Below are 20,222 nucleotides of genomic sequence, written 5' to 3'. Positions count from 1 at the left end.
AAGTATCGCATGCTACTGTGGATAGATGCTGTGTGGCATTCATCAATGAGCGAGTCTGCTCTCTAAAGGAATTTATGATCTAGCAGAGAGGATTGGTATGTAAGCCCATGGTTCTAATAAAGGCGGCAGAATATCAGGGATCTGGGAAAGTTTCCTGGCAGGTGGATTGCAGCTGGGGCTCAAGTGATTTTTCCAAGGGGAGATGGGAGGTGGGGAAGGTGTTCCAGGAAGGAGAGCCAGTGTGAGCAAAGGCCCAGAGTGGAGAAAGCCCAGGCCGTGCTTGGGTAGTGGCAGATACTCTGGTTATGGGGGGATATGAAGTACAAGTGAGGGAGGACTGGGAAACAGAGCTGCCAGTGCTGGCCAGGACGAAGCCAGAAAGGGACTCAAAGGCCACATTGAGGGGACTGAACTCTATGGAAAGCGATGTGAGAGGTGGGCTTGGGAGCTGGAGCCTTGTACATTTGGGGTTGCATGCTGTAACTTAGGGAGACCACTGGGCACTTGTGCTAGGGAGAGGAGATGTTTGGCGGGGGGCCGGGCAGGGGGAAGGCTCGTGTCTGGGAGAAAGGCAATAATGACTTGAGAGAAGGTGGCAGCAGAAAGGATGGAGAGGGCTTATAGGGGCTGGCAGGGAAGAGGAGGAAGCATTCAAGGGTGATGCCAAGGTTTCCAGTCTGGATGACTGGACTGGTTGAGTTACAGGACTTTGAAGTAGGAGGTGGTTTGAGAAGGGAGGTGAAGATTTTGTTGGGTCTGGAGTGAACAGGACGATCTGCTGGGACATTCAGGTGAGGATATCCCATAGACAGTGACAACATGGGCCCGGTACCCGGGAGAGGGGGGCCTCTGGAGTCACAGGGAGGGGTTAGCTGCACCCAGGTCATGCAGAAAGAAAAGGAGAGAGGGTATGGGCAGATGGGAAAGACATGGGTCAGGAGCTGGATCTTCACTAGGAGACAGGAGAGAAGACCCTTCTGCTTGGAGGTATGGGGCTGGGGGAGACAGAGAGAAGAAAACCCTCTGCTTGGAAGACCACACAGTAGGAGGAAGTATTTTCTGCTCTGGGAGGTCTAAGTGCTTCTGCAGCTGGGAGCTAGGAGGAAAGAACATACGCGTGTGAGTGGGAGATCCATGGTGGAGCAGAAAGCAAAAGCAGGTGGGAGAAGATGCCGGTGAGAAGGCCACATCTATCTGAGTGACTGAATAAACACTCTTTTCTTTGCCGTACACGTGCCACAGATGTCATCTCCTGGAGATGTGGGTTGAATTAATGTGTGCTAAGATGATAAGGCTTTGCGGTGTGTGGCTGTGTCTGACCAATAGACCTACCTGGTGATGCCGTCAGCCCCAGGTAGAGTGGAAGGCCCTCATCATTGAGGGGAAAGTCGGGCATTGCATTCCACCTGGAGACTGGACACATTTCCTTCATCCATTTTACCTTCTTAATATTTATTTTTTTAAATGCCTATTTACTTTATTCTGGGAGAGAGAGGGACAGAGAGAATCCCATGCAGACTCCACACCATAAGCGCAGAGCCCAATGCGGGGCTCGAACTCAGGAACCTTGTTGAGATCATGACCTGAGCTGAAATCAAGAGTTGGACGCTTAACCAACTGAGCCAGCCAGGCGTCCCCCATTTTACTTTCTTTTTTGCTCTGATGCCTCGTATCTTTTTAACTACTGCCTTAGCATCTAAATATTGATATTTTTTTGTGTGTTGGAAACTGATTTGCGATCATAGTTCTTCCACATGTTATTTATTTGCTCCTCGCTATGACTGTATGAGGAGGTCAGGGCAGTTACTGTCTCTACTGGTCTGACCAGTGGCCTGAACCTGGGACATTGAGTGATTGACCACAGTCACACAGGGACTGAGCTGGGGCCAGGAATGGACTCTTTTGATGTAATTCTCTTTCTGTAACATGAGTCGCACGATTAGATGTCACACTCGATATCTTTCTGGTGCTCAGGTTTGAGACGGGAGAGTCCAGGCCTTCAGGTTGAGGTTAGGATTTGGGGTCAGGCCTGCAGCAGCCAGGCTGAGTATGCTCTCTTACTAATTACTCTGAAGAGTGGGACTTTTGTTTTGTCAGGTATTATGCTCATGACGGCGTTGGGCAGGTTTTGCGACCGTGTACGTGATTGGACTCATATACAGGGTCACGCAAATCCACCATCTGATGAAGAAGTGCTCACAAATAAGGGGAAGGCAGAGCAGAGGGAGGTAAATTGTGCCAAACGTGTACTTAGCATTACAATGGGGGCAGTGCCACAAGCGAGTCAATCCAATCTATTTTTCTGATAAATAGCTGTTACTGTTGTCATTGTGTGACATCAGGTCCCCTTCATGCCTCCATTCCTTTGGTAAGGAATCCATTAGTCTTGCGTGAACCTTCAATTATCCCGCTACACAGTCTGTGGGAAGCAAAGTTATTTCAGCCGATGGCAAATCTCCTTTTTACTCTCCTAACTGTTTAGATAGGAATAAGACCCTAGAACACTAATAATCTTTTCTAACATCACATAAAATATTGAAAAATCTTCTGTGGATTTTCTGTACCATCAGCACATTGATGCCTGTGTGCAGGATCCATCCGTGTCCACTCACTCATTCCAAAAACTTCTGCAGAGCACCTACCACATGCCAGGAACCAGGGTAAATCCTGGGTACGTTGGCCCTTCTGGCAAGGGGTGCAACTACCTTGTTGAAGAGATCGGACACAGTTAGGGCGATCAACCCCAACCAGAAGAATGTTACTAATAATACCATTGTCAAGTTGCCTCTACGGATGACAAGCCCACCAAAGAGCTTAGAGTTTTTAAATGTTTAACTTAAAAAATTTTTAAATAATTACAAAGTTGTGCAGAAGTTGCAAGAATACAAAGAACATTGGCTTCCTGGACCATTTGAGAAGAAATTGTTGAGTTGATGCTCATTTTCCCTGAATACTTAGGGGAGTTCTTTATAGGGAAGGCAGCATTGACCTGTATCTTAAGAAATGAAAACACTTTGGATATTTGAAGTGGGCAAAAGGGAATCCCAGAGAAAGGGATTCGTTTGGACAAAACCAAGTACTTGGAAAATTACGAAGCACAAATAAATGACAGTACAATGAAAAGATCAGATCGTGTGTCACTTAAGACTCTTGGTTGGAAGTGGCAAAGTCCAACAGTCAGCTAAGGATAAGAGAGACCTATTGTTTCACTCAAGGGAAAAGTCAGGGTACCTTTAGACGCAGCTCAAAAATATGGCCCAACCCTATTTCTCTACATGTTGTCATTTGGCTTCATTTACGGGCTTCCTCCCAGACAGGCTTTCTTTTCATGATTACAGAAGGGCCGCAACGTCTCCAGACCTCACATTTTGCAGCAGAAAATAGTGTGTCCTTCTTGGGATATTCCCAGAAAGTCTCATCGCATCTCATTGCCTCTGACCGGTCACGTGCATGTCCTTGGACCATACAGTGCATCAAAGGGAATGTGACTTATGCACTGGTTGCCTCAGATCTTGTTCACGTGCTTCACCATCGAAGCTTATCCTCTGGGAGGAGGCCGGGTCTTGTCCAACAACAAGGAGCGAGAGCTTGGTAGAGGTGGTTTCCCAGAGGAAAGTGAAGGTATGGATGGAAAGGAAAGTAGAATAGATTTCAGGAGGTCACGTCAAAAGGGCTGATTGTGTATAACAGGATATGCCAGGATAGGCTCACTCCGGATGTCTTGAGGTCGGCTTTGATGTCTGTTCAGGGTGGTGGTGGCGATGATGATGATTTTCTGTGCTAGACATTGTCCCGTGCCCTTTACTCACACAGAACTAATTTTTTATATGTACCCAGCACAGTCCCCAGCTGGGCCTACATTGACCACTCAATAAAATCCGCTGATTTTGCCACTGTTTGAAGATGCTCAAAGACACAGCCCCAAGGACCGAGTGGCCATCAGGCATATAGGGAATCATTCCTGGAGTATATTATATGTTTTTTTTTAATGTGTAATTTTTTTTTGAGAGAGAGAGAATGAACAGGGGAGGGGCAGAGAGAGAGTGGGAGACAGAGAATCCTAAGCAGGCTGCATACCCAGCTCAGAGCCCGATGTGGGGCTTGATCTCTCGACCATGCCATCATCACCTGAGCCAAAATTAAGAGCCATTTACTTAACTGGCTGAGTTACCCGGGAGCCCCATCTCCCATTTAAAATGTTTGAGGCTCCTAAGAGACAGCCCTTGACCATCATGCCTTGAATAATTCAGGATGCAGGGGATTTGGATAAATCCTGCAGGACAGGACTTTTCAGTTAATAGCAGCTTACTGGGGCTCCTGGGTGGCTCTTGAGCGTCTGCCTCTTGATTTCCATCCAGCTCAGGTTGTGATCTCATGGTTGGTGAGGTCGAGCCCCACGTCAGGCTCTGAGATGATCGTGCGGAGCCTGCTTGGGATTCTCTCTCTCCCTCTCTTTCTCTGCCTCTCCCTCACTCATACTCGCTCTCTCTCAAAATAAATAAACGTTTTTTTTAAAGTAGCTCACTGAACAGAAATTAGAATTATTAACTTTGATGACCTTAGATGATAATTCGAAAGTTAGTTACCTTCTTGGTATTAACTGGGAATAAAATGATACAATTTGAAATTAGATGCTTAGGAGAAGCATCGGAGTGGGAAGAAGGGCCTGCTAGCTAATTTTGATACTGTTTGTAGCAGAGGGTCAATAGACAAGAGCTCTAAGTGAGGAAGAATTAAAAATTATATAACGATATTGGTATAAAAGTAGCTACTTTTGCAAAAACACAAGCCTTCCTCATTTCCAAAAGATAAAGAATAGAAAGATTAAAAATAACGGAGAGACCACATATTGAAAGACCATTATATATATTTCAATATACGTGTCTATGTGTATATAGGGGTATATATACACGTGGGTAAATGCACAAATACACAACATGAAGAAGAGGCAAAATATGTTGATTATAATGTAAATGGGTTTAGCCTATTAAAAGAAGGCTTTATAGTTCTGGCTGCCAAAGGAGAATCTAACACTGTGCCCCTGTAAGAGACACTCCTAAAATAAAAAGAGAGAGAGAGAAGAGATCTAGGGAGGTTAACAATTAAAGAATGGACAAACGTTTAGTATGCAAAATCATGATTAAGGAAAATAGAAAGGATAAAAACGCAAGAAAGAAACCTGGGTGTCTGGGAAGGTAGCATCCAGATCAGAAAGCATGTTAAAAGACCGAGAAGAGCCCAACATGGGGCTCAGTGTCATGAACTGTGAGATCAGGACCTGAGCCAAAATCAAGAGTTGGACACTTAACCGACTGAGCCACCCAGGCACTGCACAGCAACAATCTTATAACGTAGAATCTATGAAAGATTGCAAGAGAAGTCATCAAAGATGATAACATTAAACTTAACACACTTCTCTCCACTGAGGGAATACCATGTAGACAAAAACTCAGTAAGACTGTAGAAGACCCAATCAGCATGATCATTGAGGTAAATCTTACGGATGACCTAAAGAACAAGGTAAAAGAAGATGCCTTCCTTTAAAGTACACAGGGAAGAGGCACCTGAGTGGCTTAGTTGGTTGAACATTGGACTTTAGCTCAGGTCATGATTTCGTGGTTCCTGAGTTGGAGCCCCACGTCAGGCTCTGTGCTGACAGCTCAGAGCCTGGAGCCTGCTTCCAATTCTGTGTCTCCCTCTCTCTCTCTGCCCCTCCCCTGCCCACACTCTGTCTTTCTGTCTCTGTCTCTCTCTCTCAAGAGTAAACATTAAAAAAAATGAAAGTACACATGGAAAATTAAGAGAATTGACTCTTAGCCCACAAAGAAGATCTCAATGAATTTAGAGGAATAGAAATAATGCGAGATTCTCTGACCACAAAAAGCTAGAAGTTGACAGCATTAACAAACCAAAACATCCTTCCATGACAAGCACTGGCAGGAAAAGCTACAGTCAACACGTAAGACTGCACTGAACTAAAGACCTTCTGCACAGCAAAGGAAACAAATTGAAACAGCATCCTCCAGAATGGGAGAAAATACTTGCAAACCATATTCTCTGATAATGGGTTAATAAACAAAATAACTGAAGCAACAACATCAACAAAAACCCCACCATCGTCACCAAAACAACAATCAAAAGGTCCTCTGTTAAACAACTCTTCGGTCAAAGGGAAAATGCAAAATGAAATCGGAGACGTTCTTAAAGGTAAGTACAGGTACAATTATGACCTGTTCAAGTCTATGGGACATAGCAAAAATAGTTACCAGCGGAAACTTGTTGCGTTAAGTCCATATGGCAGTAGTAGTAAAAAAAATCTTTTATCAAAAAAATGCTTATTTATTGAGAGAGAGAGACAGAGAACACGTGCACACATGCGCATGCCAGTAGGGGAGGGGCAGAGGGAGCAAGAGCGAGGATCCCCAGCAGGCTTCTTGCTCAGCATGGAGCCCAATGCAGGGCTTGATCTCAAGACCCTGGGATCATGACCTCAGCTGGAATCAAGAGTCAGATGCTTAAACAACTGAGCATGGCAATAAATAAATAAGTTAGGCACCAATGCAAAAGCTAGAAAAAGAACAGACTAAAAGAGAGGGGAAGGTAGGGTTTGATAAACATAAAGAAGTCAGTACATCAGGAAATGGAAAAGCAATAGAAATCATGAGGGAATCCAAAAGTGGGTTTCGTTAAGTAAAAACCAACAAAATGGACAAACCACCCACTTACCAACTTAAGAAAAGGATGGAGAAAACAGAAATTTACAACCTAGGAGTGACAAAGGGTGAAACTCAAAAATAAAAAAATCGAGAATACTTCTTACACCTCGAGGGGAATAAATACGAAAACGTAAATAAAATGTGAAAATCTGTAGAAAAATGCAACTTCTTGAAATTTAACCTAGGAAAGACACTAAATCTCAACAGAATGATTACCACAGAAGAAATAGAAAAATAAAGAATTATCTTCCCCAAGAAGCACCAGGTGTAAAAAGCACCTTGCAAGTTCACATAATCCCAATACCTCCCTAATGGTTCTAGGGGGTAAAAAATGAAGAAAACCTTGTTGTAAAGTGAGCCTGTCATTAATCCTCAGATGTGAAAAGATTTCGTTGAAAAATAAAACTTCTGATTTGATCTTGCTTATAATTTTTTTTAACGTTTATTTTTGAGACAGAGAGAGAGCATGAATGGGGGGAGGGTCAGAGAGAGAGGGAGACACAGACTCCGAAGCGGGCTCCAGGCTCTGAGCTGTCAGCCCAGAGCCCGACGTGGGGCTCGAACTCACAGACCGCGAGATCGTGACCTGAGCCAAAGTCGGACGCTTAACCGACTGAGCCACCCAGGCGCCCCTGATCTTGCTTATAAATAGTGATGATAAAGTTTTTAAATAAAAGGTATCCAAAAGAACCCAATAGCACATTAAAGGAACGATGTGTTAAGAACAGAGGAGATTCATTCCAGAATGCAAGGAAGGTCCAGTATTGGGAAATATATTGATATGCCATACTGGCCATAGAGCTAAGGGGCTAAAGCATATGACCATCTCCGTAGATACGGAGGAGGCACTGGACAAAACTCAATACCTGTGGTAGCTTCTACAGGTGTCACAACAAAGGAGCATGGTCTGGGTAGTTACCTCCTCATACTTACAGATGCTGGAAGTTCAAGGTCAAGGTGTTGGCAGAGGGGGTTTCTTCTGAAGCCTCCTCCCTTAGCTGGTACATGTTGTCCTCCTTGTTGCCTCGTATCACCTTCCCTATGTGTGCATGCACTTCTGGTGTCTCTTGGTGTGTCCAAGTTTCTTCCTCTTGTAAGGACAACAGTCAGATTGCGTTAGGACCCACCCTCATGGCTTCATTTTAACTTAGTCACCCCTTTAAAAGTTTTATTTTTTCCTCCAAATGCGGTCCCATTCCGATGTACTGAGTTACGGCTTCAACATATGAATTTGGGGGGCTACGATACAGCACATAAAGTACTCCTTTGCTTTATCAGCAATTATCCCTGTGGTCATATAGGCACTGATGGATGCTTTCATCACAGCTAAGACATATATGCCTCAGACCAAAGTTAGCTTCCTACTTAATGGGAAAACACTTGAGGATTTGCTGCCAAGGGTTGGAACAAGAAATAATGTCCAGTGTTTTTACTGTCTAATATTGTTATTAGCCAACACGATCAGACAAAGCAAAGCACTCACAGCATAGATATTAGGAATAGAAAAATATTTTCATTTATAAATAATATGGTTATGTGACAACCCGAAGAGCCAATGAGAAGCTGCTATAAAATTATAAGAAAATTTAGTAAATTAACAAGGGATAAAATCACACAAATCAACAGATGTCTCGTATGTAAACAAAAACCAACTTGAGGGCATAACGGAAGACAAGACTGCGTTTACAATGGCGAGAAAGACAATGAAATGTGTAGATGTACACCTAGCGAGAAATGTCCAAAACCTGCATGGAGTATGTAAACCCTGCTGGCGGATACTAAAGGGGCCATGAGCAAATGAGAAAATGTCCCATGATTTGGATGGGAAGACTCATTTCCACTAATGGTCAGTTCCTCACAGGTCAATTTGTAAGGTGAAGGTAATCTCAGAAAACTCAGTGATGATTTTTTAAACTGGACCGAGACAGGTCATGTATGAAGTTTATTTAGAGCAACAAATGAGGAACATTCACTAGAACTGGTGGGACGTGAGTTCTAGGGGTGAGGACCAGAGGTTAAACATGCTATGAAGCTTCTAGAATTAAAAGACTTAGACATGACATAAAGCTTCTATACCCAAAACAGAGTGGGGTTGGCACATTCCTAGACGAATGGAACAGAGTAGAAAAATCTGGAAATAGGCCCACTAGCATATGAAAATTTAGTGCTTGAGAAAGATGGGATTTCACGCCAGAGTCCTCAGAACTTGTTAGTTCTTTGGTTCGAGGAGTTTGCGATTACAGGGTGTTTCAGATTGGATACTGTTCCCCCAAATTTCATGCCCTTCCCCAAACCTCAGAGTGTGATGTTATTTGGAGATAGGGTCATTGCAGATGTCATTCGTTGAGATGAGAGCCTATGGATTACGGTAGGCCCTTAAGTGAACATGACTGGTATCCTCGTGTGAAGGAATGCAGAGACACACGGGAGAGAGGGCCGTGTGACAATGGAGGCAGAAGTTGGGTGATGTGTCTGCAAACCAGGGACACCAAGGATGGCCAGCAACCCCCAGAGGATGGAAGAGGCAAGGAAGGATTCTTCCTTTAGAGCCTTCAGAGAGAAGGTGGCCCTGCCAACTCTTTGACTTTAGGTTTGTTGCTTCCAGAACTTGGGGAGGCTAACTGTCTGTCGTTATAAGCCACTTGCGGTGTGACGGTTTCCTTACAGTGGCCTCAGCACAGGAATACACGGGGTGTTGAAGACAGAAAGGCTACTCCACAAGAGCTGGGGCCTGCCAGCCTGTGGGGACCTTGGGAGGCAGGGAGTCAGGGGCATAAATACTTTGATCCTGTTCCCTTCCCCTACTCGCTTTGAGCTATCTAGTATGGTGGCCATTGCCACGTGCAGCTAATGTGCACTTGAAAAGTGTTTAGTGCGGACTGACATGTGCTGTGAGTGTAACATACACCCTGGGTTGTGAAGACTTAGGAAAAAAAGATTGTAAAATATGTCATCAGCATTTTTTAAAAATATTGATTGCAAGTTGACATGGTAATGTTTTAGGTATGTTGTCTTAAATAAAATATATTCTTAAAATGAAGGTCACCCATTTATTTTCACTTTTTAAAAATTGTGTCTTATTTGTGAGTTTTATTTTTAAAAATATGGCTACTAGAAAACTTTAAATGACACCTGGCCCACGTTGGTGGCTTGACTTATTTCTGTGGAACAGCACTGCTGAAAAAGGCAGAGGGCAGGCCGTTCTGCTGAGATTGTCCATTATGACAGCTTCCTGGGCCCAGGACAAAGGGACTGGGAGCAGGAGGAAGGTGGATGCAAAGAGGCAGACACAAGATATCGGACACAAGTACCTACTGTGTGCCAGGAATGGTTTTAGAGGCTGAGAATAAAGCAGTGAAAAATCCAGATGAAAGAGGGTAGTGCCTTGGGGTGGGAGCAGTGGGGATGGGGAGAGAAGGACAGATTTAAGAAGTAGCTGGGAAGCAGAATTGATGGAACTTGGAAATTGTCCTGGGAAAGACAGAGGAGCCAGGTTTGTAGACTGTGTAAGTAAACAGCGACGCCGTTTCCCGAGGCTGGAGGAGCTACAAGGAGCAAGGGTGGTGCGCGAGAGGAGGGGTGGTTTCTATTTTGGAAGTGATGAGTTTGTTTGTGAAACCTGGTTGAGTACATGGAACCGGAGCTTAGGAAAAAATATGCGCTAGAGATTCTGATTTGGAAATTATCAGCAGATGTTACAAACCGTTGCATCTTTAACAGTTTTGACAGCAGTTATTTGAGACCCAGACACAGGGGCCACAAGCTGCCCCATTCCACCTTTCCAGTCGAAGAAACACTTGTAATAATCGCAAAATTTCCCTGTCTAAAGACATTCTGAGATTATTTATATAACAACAAAATACACATATTTATGATTATATGATTATAATATCTCACAAAACTTAGCGATAGGCGTCTGAGGGGTTCATATTTGTACCATTACACGTTGTCCTAAATCTGAGCACTGGAAAATTATGGGCCAAAAATGCTATCGGTGCTAATAGGCATCTCATTATATAGCAAACCAAATAGCTTGTAAGAAATTAAAGTGATAATGATGAACTCAAACTAATAAAGATTTCTAATTAAAACGGAATAATAGCAACTACCGACCACAACAACTCAAGGCAGTGTTGACAATACGTAAATGACAAAGCATTGTCCCTGAAAATTCCAAGGGCTCATTTGCACAGGAAGAGGGAAAGAAACAATACTGTTAGGCAAAATCCTCAGTACATTCTAATACAGGGCTGATTTAGTTTAAGAACTCCAAATTTAGAAACACATTTCACGGGTACCTCTTTGTCCTATAAAAATAAAAGACTTTGGAACTGCCTGCCATTTGCCTGTTAGAAAAGAAAGTGATTTGTACAAAACCGTTTGCACAAAAGTATTTTCAGCCTGTCCTGTCCCCTTCCAAGGGGGATCCTGATGTTTTGTGTGTGGGTCTTTGCTGTGTTCGTCTGTGTAGTGAGTGGAGAAGGAGGGAGGAAAGCTAGATTGATTATATAAGAAAATGGGAGAGAGATTTGTGGAGGAAAGGTGGATGCCTAAAGCCAAGATGGGCTGGAAGGGTTTTTAGGGGGAAGGTGGGGGAGAGGGGGCAGGATGCACAGGAAAAATTAGAGAAAGGGGAGAGGTTTAGAGGATGCAGCCACCCAGAGGGGCGGGACTCGGAAGGAATTCAAATCCTCCCAGGCAGAGCTAGGCAATGTGGTTCCCTTATTTGCACCGCACTTGGGAGCCTTCACTAACCACCAAAATGGCTTTTCAAGTTTTGGCTGTCGTTTTGTTGCTGTTACATCTCTACTGGGGTAACTGGAAGAGATCTCACAGCCTCTCAGAGATAGGGTGAGACATTCTGCTGTGGACGGTGGTTGGATGTCCATGAGTTGACGACACGGCTCCAGGTGAGGACACAGCCTAGGGATCTCATGCTCGGCAAATGCTCCAGCCACCAATCCTTGAGGACCTGCTGTCAATGACTCTGTGGAGGCTGCATCTTTGGGAAGATCCTTGTTCTCTCCGTGGCTTGATCGAAGTGCTTTGATGTGTATCTTCTCGTGTTCTGCGCTGACTCAGAAAAAGCAAAGCCCATGTGGCATGAAATCTGTAACGGCTACCCCCTTGTTTTCAGGGTCCCAAGTTCATCAAGCACCCAGCTTACTTCTGCTCCCTTTTGCTCTTGAGGAGTGAGAGCTAGAGCCTCATGTGATAGATTTGGCTGACGCCTATGAGGAAAACCTGACTTACACAGGTAAATAGCTGGAAAAAAGATGACTATTCTAATAGTCTTTACAAGTAATTGGGGCAATTCTTCTATGTCAAAACTTGAAGGTAGTTTCTCAAAAGCTAGTTGCAGTGGGGGATGTGGAATGATATCAATGAACTGTTCATTCTCTGTTATGTTAAAATCCATTTTTCTATCTTGTACTTTAAATGGATCTTTTACCCATACATGATTTTGTAACACGGTGCACTGGTCACTTGGAAAATGTTGGCTCACCTAGTTAGACGGTTCTTCTGGATGTTGATATATTTCATTAGACACTGTCAAGAATTACATTTATTAATATCAGCACCAATCACATCAGAAGAGTGTTTAAATATATTGGAAGGCTCTCCATCTCATGGTGGCATATGCACGTTTTCCAAAATGTAATTTTCACTTGAAAGCTTGAATGTTATTATTGGCAACAAAGAGTATCAGTTGTTTTCCTTGAAGTGACAGGTGCATTTCATTCACCCCAGAGAAAATATCCGCCAGTTACCCAAGTATGAATGACCATAGTCTGTTAGAAGCTCTTTCAAGTAGAAACAGTGTTCCATGAAAAAAAAATGGCTAGTTCAGCATGCAACTCAAATAATTATTTGAGAACTTTTATTCAAGACAACTATTATCCTTGGGGATATGTAGTTCCCACATTTTCCCCAAGGGATATTTAAAGATGTGTTCTTGCAGGGAGAGACGAAATTAATCATCTTTACTGTTTCAAGAACATTTTTGGGTGAAACTGGCTTATTTTTTTCTTTGAGTGCTGCTGGTGACCGACACAGTGCCGAGTGGTGGTGTTTGGTGCCATACGACCGCTGGTTGCTGACGCACCAATAGTTTTACTCCCACTGTTTGCACCATCAGCGCGAATGTCAACAGAGAGGAAGACGTAAATGGTATCTTGGTAGTACTTTGAAAATTGTTTTACTCTCACAGACTCTCTGAAAGAACCTCAGCACACCCAGGGGTCCACAGACCCCACTGGGTGAGGTGCTGGTGGAGTTGGTCTTTGTTATTCATGGCTTCAATATTTGTGAGTTCATCTACATACTGAGATTTAACTCCCAGCCAGTACTCACGGCATGTTTGTGGCTGTTTGTGGACAAGCACGTGCCCATAGTGGCTTCAATATGAGTGGCTCGATGTGCACATTCCCAGCTGAGGTGGGACAAGGTGACACTCTGCCTTCTTGTTTTGGGGCTTATACCATAAACAGGGATCCTTTATGCAATTAATTTAGTTCTATTCTTTTAGTTTTGTGCTCTTTCTTGTTAATTTCACTGTTTAAAATGGCCCCCAAGTGTAGTGCTAAAGTATGGTCTTGTGTTTCTGAGCACAAGTAGGCTGTGATGTGCTTTTTGGAGAAAATATGTATGTTAGATAAGTTTTGTTCAGGCATGAAATAAAGTGTTTTGCCCAGGAGTTCAATGTGAGTTAACTATATATATATTAAATGAGGTATCTTTAAACAGAAATGTGCATAAAGCAAGGTTACATAATGATCAGTTGATGAGAATATTGTGGCCAGAGAGGCCAGTTACCTGTTTGTAATTTAAAATAAAATTGGTGGGCACGTTGTTGATGATCTCGATTCCTTGAAAGACTTTGGATCACCTTGAGCAAGTACGGCTGTTTAAGAACTCTCTGACTTGGAAGTAATTTGTGAGAGATTTTAAAGACTTACTGAGGTCTGTTCACTTTGAGGGACAAGAAGCAGTGGGGAAACTGAGGAAGGAAAAGTGCAGAACATCCGTGATTGTTCAGCTCAGATTCTTTATGGTTTTTGACTCCATCTTTGGAGGAGAGAGGCCACAACTTATAACATTTGTGACTTAAAGACGTCCCTTGTCTCCTGCAATCTCATCAGATTGCATGAAGAACCTAAAACAAACACGCTTTAGTAACACTTGCCATGGTGGGACCACACTGTGACGTAAGCCATGATGCATACTGTCTTGTTGGCTTGGACGCTAACCTCATGAGGTAGGATGTCTTCTCCCCATTTCATAGATAGCAAACTGATGAGCAAACTGTAGAAGCTAAATGACTTGCCCTATGTTACTCATCCTGTAAGTGACCAGGCAGGGTCCCACACCCAGCTTCTTTGACCCCCAAGTTTGTGTTCTTCCATTGAGCAGTGTTGGGAACAGTTTCCCAGCAGATCTGGAGAGGCCAGCAGAACTTATAGAGCCTTTTGACTCGCCTAAGGTGCCAGCACTCAGTAGGACACCCAGGAGCCAGACTTGGACCGACCATTCCCATTTTGACATGTTGGTTGCTTTACTTTCAATGTCACGTACTCTTCCACTGGGCCTCCCATTTTCCAGTGCCATCAGTGATCAGAGTTACCTTGTTCTTGGGTGGGGCCAACCAGAGAAGTCGGCCAGTGCCCAGCGCAGGAAAAAGCAGCCACCACCAGAGGGCACTGTGACCCTTAGTGGTTGGTACCTGAAGGACAAATGGCCCCAGCCACTTTCGCAACAGAGAAAGGTGATTTCTCTGAGATTTACATTCTCTTTTGGCCCAGACGTTGCCTTGTGAGGATAAATCACAGTGGTTGCTGCATGTTATAGAATCCTTATGCGCTCTGCTGGTATATTGCAGTTGAAAGGATACGAGCCACGTTGACGCATTTTCCCCTTCCACCTACCAATGATGGATGAGGATGGCTGAGGCTGCCTTTTCCCAAAGCACAAATGCATTCAGGGGCTCTCTTTAGAATCTGCCGTTCAACTGATTCCAACACTAAAATATAACAAGTGGTGTCAGAGAAAGTTCCCAAGATTGCTTGGGATCAGAAGCAAAACCCTAGGCCATCCTGGCCTTTGTTGATTTTAATTAAATATAGTGTTCAAGTGTCAGAAGCTCAGTCGACTAGAAGGGGAGTTAGAGCCCAAGATGGGGAAAGCAAAGATTCCTTTACGTAATGGGAACTACCATCACCTCTTGTATCAAGCAGCCCCTATGTAACTGGCTTAAATTCTTCTGACCAAGATGGGATTAGAGACTCTGATGTTTAAAACTATAATGTGATTTGAACGTTATGGAAAGGAAGACAGGGGATGTGTAATGGGCCAGTTCAGCCACAATTTGGTCCATTGTTTTTCACACTCTGTTCATGGGCAACATCTTTGAGGAAGGAAAATCTTGGCAAAGACATCACACAAGATGACTGGCACTGGCCAGTGGTATGTCATTGTCCATCCAAGAACAGAGGCAATGCCGTTGGGCAACACTCCACCAGTCCTGCTGTTTGACACATGGTGCTCTGGTCTGTCGGTGGGGAATTGCCCTGAATAGGGCACCCTCACCGTGTGGATTCTGCCTAGGCTGCACCACTCCCTTTCTTGTCAAAACCCTTGGGCTAGTTCTTAGCAGATTATATAATAAATGCTCCCTCCCATGGCTCACCAAGTTTCCAGTCAAGGTACTGGACTTCAGCATGGGATGACCCTTTCCATAGAGATCTGCATTTTAATAGGAGATTTAGGAATTTTAAAAATTATAAAATTAGTCCGTTCTAATAAAAAAATGTAAATCTCCTTTATTATCCCCTACCTGTCAATTATATTCTCCAGGTATAATCACTATTCATAGTTTAGTGTGTATTCCTCCAGAACATTTTCTGTACACATAGAAACATCTATTATGCATTGGTACATATTCTTTTAATTTTTGTTTTTTAACAAAGTTGTGTATAAATTCTCTATAGTGGTCACCCCCCCCCCCCCCCCCAATAACCAGGCATGGGTGCCCATCCAAGTGAGAGAAACAGCTACCTTGTTCATTTTAACTGCTGCATGGAGTTCCATAGCATGGGGGGGGGGTATCATAATTTATGGACCAGTTTTTATGGGGGGGCTTTTAGGAGGTCTCCAGTTTTTTTGCCATTGTAAACAAAACAAATACTTTTGGCTGCATGGAGTTGCTGTGCATTATTACTGGTACGAGGCCTTACCAAAGCAGTCCCAATGTATTCTCAGTAGAGGAATTTTGAAGAGGAGAAGTTTTAATGCCAAGAAAAGTGACTGTGAAGCAGTGGGTTGGGCTTGCTGAGTGCCAGGCTAGGGGAGGCTGGTCCTACTGGCAAAGGAGGAAAATGGTGGCCTCTTGGCCTGCTAGGGTAAGTAAGGGTGTCTGTTCAGCCATAACGGTGGAATCTGCAGTGTGCTCCCTTTGCTTACGATGGGAAACATTACACGTCCACAGACCCATCTTCCACCCCCTTGATTGCAAAAGATTCATTAGGGGGTGCCTGGTTGGCTCAGTTGGCAGAGCATGTGACTCTTGATCTTGGGGTCGTGACATCAAACATCCTATCTTACACCTCATAAAAGGCCTGAATAATCTCACACTTGCACATTTTTGTAATTGTAAGACCTGATGCCACATTTCCAGTGAACTAAAATGGCTTTCCAAGATGGCACCTTCTAATGGCATGACACCAACAGGAAAAGTTGAAGGCAGAGCAGTCAGTTTCAATGGTATCTGACAAAGCTTAATTAATTGATGTGTCGATGAAACCATTTATAGGGTGCCTACTAAGGGCCACACAGGGTGAAGTGCTCAGTATACAGAGATGGTGAAGACAGTCTGTGTTCTCAGAGCTGAAAAATACGCCATTGGAGCAACGTGGTCCTGTAGCTAGGTGAGGTCCATCCAGCTCTCCCTGCCCATAGGTGCACTCACCTATATGGAGAGCACCATTGAAGATGGCATTTATCTTTGCATCTGCTGAGAACATCTCCCAGTGCAGAACATTGATGAGACCCCCACTGGCTGCTCCAGTGGAATCACTGCATCCCTGGGCTGGGCCTTAAAGTGAATAAAGTGCATGAGAACCACCCAGTGAGGTCAATGTCAAGTGGACACTCAGTACATCATGGCTGACTGGCCACAGACTAGCAGTGACTAACCGGGAAGCCAAGTTGTGCATACAGGTGAGCAGTCTCTGGCCTCTGGTGGGGCCTCCGTGCTTGACCCCTCTGGCCTCTGGTGGGGCCTCCATGCTTGACCCCTCTGGCCTCTGGTGGGGCCTCCAGACTTGACCCCTCTGCATAGTGTTCATCCAAATTTGACAAAGGGCAGGATTCTTGCATCTGAATCTCCCAGGGAAACTTGTTAAACATGAGGACTCCTGGGCCCCAACCACAAGGCTTGTGGTTTAGTGGTTCTGGGATGGAGTCTAGGAATCCGTGTCTTTAACATGTCAGGTCATTCTTATTACCAGTGGGCTGGGGTGGGGACGTCCCAGGTGACGACTGGCCAAGGGGCTGCTTGTGACCTCCTGACACGTTCTTTCCCCCTTACCTTCCAAAGAATATAATAAAATTTGAGTTAGTTACCAACTTTTAAAGATCAGGATTTTGTTTTCCTGAGTCTTGAAGTGGATGAGGGTGTAAAGTGACTTAGAGAAATAGCCAAAGTGCACCTAAGGACCCTTTGATTCTCAGGACTGGAAGAGCTGAGGCTCTGAGAGGGGCAGGGTGGGATATTGGGATTGACTGAGAGCAGTTGGATCCATGGAGAGCTAGGAAATTCATTCTCTAAAGAAGCTGGGATGGAAAATACCCAGGCTGCAGACAGCAGGGCTGAGGCACAGAGCTGGCCGTCAGGGATTACGTGAAAGTCTATGTCTGGAGCTTTCTCTGGAATATTGCAGCCAGGCTGTGTCCCCAGAGAGGACACTAGAGCATTCTACTGTAGGGGTGTAGGAAGAGCTCCAGGGAAAAGACCCCGATCCCCTGGGCTGAAGCCCACTGGTCAACAATCACAAGCCTCAGGTATAGCCTTTTCAGACCTTCCTCTTGGATATGAACAAACAGCAGAGGACGACCAGAACTTGAGGAAGAAATCCTGCACCATGAAAGTGAGAGAAACCAGCAAACAAGTAGAAGAAAGAGATCCCAAGGAAACATGATTGTAGGAATCAGCAAACAATTTCACAATTTACTTACTATTCTCAGATCAGAGACACACTGCATCCAGAAACCAGGAGCAGGGGCTAATGGGAAAGGAATCCTCAGGGAGATAGAATGAGCTCTTGGAAACTGAAAATATGGTAGCTATCCGTGAGCTTAGAGGAAGTGGACAATAAAGAATCCAGGAAATATCTCCCAAAGTAAAATACTACTAAGAAAAGAGTAATGGAGGGGCGTCTGGGTGGCTCAGTTGGTTAAGTGTCCAACTTCAGCTCAGGCCATGATCTTGTGGTCTGTGGGTTCGAGCCCTGCATTGGGTTCTGCGCGGACAGCTCACAGCCTGGAGCCTGCTTCAGATTCTGTCTCCCTCTCTCTCTGCCCCTCCTCCACTCACACTCTGTCTCTCAAAAATAAATGTTAAAAAAATTTTTTAAAAAGTAATGGAAAATATGTAAGAGTGGGGGCAGGAGAGAGTGGGTCTAGGAGTCCAATATCTGATTCATAGGAATTCCAGGAAAAAAGAAGAGAGAAAATGGAGGGAGGGAATTACTGAAGATAGAACTCAAGAAACAGATTTGAAGGACATGAACCGCTCTACTAAAAAGCCAAAGCAGAATCAGGAGTGACGACGATACTACCAATAGTCCTAAAACCCAATATTTACTGATTTTGCACTAGGTGCCAAGTGCTGTTCTGAGGGCTCTGATGTATTATCTCATTAATCTGCACAACCGCCTTGCAAGAAGGACACTCATGCCTGTTTTAAGAGACACACTATTAAGTTACGTGCCCAGGATCACATGGTTCATAAACGGCATTGTGGGGTTTTGGGCCCCAGTGTTCTAAACAACATCTGCCTGTGTCACCATAACATGTCAGGACACCGTGCCTGAAGAGAAGACCCTGACGTTTGCAGGAAGAGACAGAGAAGTGGGACACAGCCAAAGGCATATGAATTGGAGAGTATTGGATTTATCTAACACAGTCTTAGAAATGGGAAGATGATGGAGAGATGCCTTCAAAATTCTGAGGGAATAGGGTTTTCAAGGCAGAAATCTATACCAGCCAAATTCCCAATTGAGTGTGACAGTAGAAGAGACACATTTCAAGCATGTGAGGCTCAAACACTTTACCTCTCAAGCACCCTTTTTAGGAAACAACCAGAAATATGCTTCAGCAGAACAACAACCGAGAAAAACACGGAACCTCAAAACAGGGAACCCAGCCCAGGAGGAGGCCTGGGGGTGCCGTGGGGGGAGACCGAGGTCACTGAAAAAGGATGTGGCCATGTGGGGAGAGGTTGGGTGCTGTGAGAGCTAAAAAAAAAAAAAAAAAAATCCTCAACCTCTGTGAATGCAGGAAATAATGAAACTAGAAAACAGCTGAATAAGCATACTTTTCAGTAATATGGAAGAAGCTACCAGAAGAAATAGTTAAAAGTGGTGGTCGTGGAATGGGAATGGTGGGTGGAGGGGCCACGACAGGGGCCGCCGTTGTTATAAGCCTTTGATTTTTTTGAGTTTTTCTTTACTTTTGATTTTTTAATTTTTTTTATTTATTTTTTTATTTTTTTTTCAACGTTTTTTATTTATTTTTGGGACAGAGAGAGACAGAGCATGAACAGGGGAGGGGCAGAGAGAGAGGGAGACACAGAATCGGAAACAGGCTCCAGGCTCCGAGCCATCAGCCCAGAGCCTGACGCGGGGCTCGAACTCACGGACCGCGAGATCGTGACCTGGCTGAAGTCGGACGCTTAACCGACTGCGCCACCCAGGCGCCCCTGATTTTTTAATTTTTTAATTTATTTTTTATTCTTTAAAAGAGATTTTATTTTAAAGAGAGAGACAGTGTGTGCAAGCGGGGAAGGGGCAAAGAGAGAGGGAGAGAGGATCTTAAGCAGGCTGCACGCTCAGTGTGGAGCCCGACATGGGGCTCGATCATCCCACAACCCTGGGATCATGTCATGAGCTGAAATCAAGAGTCGGAGGCTCAACCGACTGAGCCATGCAGGCACCCCACTTTTGATTTTTTTAGAATAGTTTTAGGTTCACAGCAAATCTGAGCAGAAGGTTCAGAGATTTCCTACATACCCTCCACCCTCACATATTCCTCCACAATCTACGTCCCCCACCAGGTGGTATATACGTAACAACTGATGATCCTGCATGGACCTGTCATAGTCACCCGCAGTCCGTGGTTGACATTAGGGTTCACTCTTGGTGTTGTGCATTCTAAGGGTTTGGACAAATGTGTGGTGACATGTATCCACCATTATGATGTCATAGAGAGTAGCTTCCCTGCCCTGCCAAT

The 20,222-nt window shown here is 44.4% G+C and overlaps 1 long non-coding RNA gene across 1 annotated transcript; it reads right to left on the bottom strand.

The window, feature by feature from the left end:
• Window positions 1-2,229: 2,229 nt before the first annotated feature.
• LOC122202128 lies at window positions 2,230-7,802 on the bottom strand. The gene is made up of 2 exons (XR_006194475.1): window positions 7,650-7,802; window positions 2,230-2,419 (listed from the first exon to the last, which is right to left on the bottom strand). It is a non-coding gene; the product is annotated as an uncharacterized LOC122202128 (long non-coding RNA).
• Window positions 7,803-20,222: the final 12,420 nt, after the last annotated feature.

This window comes from Panthera leo, chromosome D2 (assembly GCF_018350215.1).
Source record: "Panthera leo isolate Ple1 chromosome D2, P.leo_Ple1_pat1.1, whole genome shotgun sequence".
Lineage (NCBI taxonomy): Eukaryota > Metazoa > Chordata > Mammalia > Carnivora > Felidae > Panthera > Panthera leo.
The sequence above is the reverse complement of the archived record's forward strand: the minus strand, read 5'-3'. Positions and strand labels throughout refer to the sequence as shown.